The sequence below is a fragment of the Mus pahari genome, chromosome 18 (assembly GCF_900095145.1).
Source record: "Mus pahari chromosome 18, PAHARI_EIJ_v1.1, whole genome shotgun sequence".
Taxonomy (NCBI): Eukaryota; Metazoa; Chordata; class Mammalia; order Rodentia; family Muridae; genus Mus; species Mus pahari.
In genome coordinates this window covers 16,227,313-16,228,646 of record NC_034607.1, presented here as the reverse complement: position 1 = coordinate 16,228,646, position 1,334 = coordinate 16,227,313, and the positions used below count along the sequence as shown (strand labels likewise).

Below are 1,334 nucleotides of genomic sequence, written 5' to 3'. Positions count from 1 at the left end.
TCTGTTTCACTTCTCTTCCATTTATCCACCACTTACTCGCTCCTCTTAATGGTGCCCGGGGTCTCCGAGTGTCTGGGGACATCTCAGGAGTGGTCTCAGGAGTGCTATGCCCCGCTTGTGTGTTATAGGGCTGGGGTCATCTTAGGCGTGGTCTGCTCCCGGTCCAGGCCCTCTGGGCGCTGGACCAGTGGTCGTCTCAGGCTCACTTTTTTTCAGGGAGGGTTAGGTTGCTAACCATTCATATATTCATAGGTCAGAACACCGGGAGTAGACATAGCCTCTCTCTTCTCTGCCACCTCCTGACACCCATGACACACAGAAGCCACGCCTGCAATGCTTCTCAGGTCAGTTCTTCCTACTTCTTATGCCCAGTTAGTAATGCCCTCCATGATATGTCCATGGGACCTTTGGCCATCAGCGTGTGTTTTAAGTATCAGTTTGAGGAAGAGATGTGCGGCTGTGTATATTCAATTGTTGAGGCCAGAAGTCAGTCTTGGGTGTCGATCTTCTGATCCACTTTGGGTTTTTTTGGTTTTGTTTTGTTGTTGTTGTTGTTGTTGTTGTTGTTGTGTTTTTTTTTTGAGACAAGATCTTTCACTAGGATGTGGGCTCATTCATAAAAACTTGCTTCCTAGAAATTGAAAGATGAAAGGAGACGGAGGAAATCAAGTGGAGAGGGACTTCCACCGTGGAAGGGAGGAGAGAACCTAGAGTTTCCTTCCACTGAGCACGCGCCCCTGAAGACAGAAGCTTATCCTAGTGACCTAAGCATGCTCACTTTAATGAGATCCATTAGAACCCGATTTCATTACAGAGTCACATTCGTAGGTACCCAGGGTAAGAACGTCATAACAGCTATGGGGAAACACAATTTAACTCACAACGCGGTCTGTTAATTAGCTGGGGACCTAAGAATGTTGTCTCAGAAAAACTCCTTGGACCCTGTAGTCATTCACTATGAGGGGGAAAAAAACCACTCTGGGAAGCAGCACTTGCTGAGGTGACGAGATGAATCCAGAGTTCTTTAAGAGAGTTAGCTCCTGTCACTTTGAGACATCCAGATTGACAGCTGAGGAAGAAGACAGAGGGAACGGTGAGGGGGAAAAAAATAAATAAATAAAAAGCAAGAGTTGAGTAATGAAGCCAGGACCGGGCACTGGGCTGGAGTCTTGGCTGGCAGCAGCTGCTCCTCTCCCTAGGCAGGGATTCTGGCTTCACTGGCGGCCCCTCCAGAGCTGCGTGCCGCGTGGGTTCCACGTTTGGGTTGGCTGCCAGTGTCCACACAATCCTCTTCTCTCTCTCTCTCTCTCTCTCTCTCTCTCTCTCTCTCTCTC

The 1,334-nt window shown here is 48.7% G+C and overlaps 1 non-coding gene across 1 annotated transcript; it reads right to left on the bottom strand.

The window, feature by feature from the left end:
• Positions 1–218: 218 nt before the first annotated feature.
• On the bottom strand, positions 219–350 carry LOC115062524. Its single transcript, XR_003842473.1, has one exon. It is a non-coding gene; the product is annotated as a small nucleolar RNA SNORA17 (small nucleolar RNA).
• Positions 351–1,334: the final 984 nt, after the last annotated feature.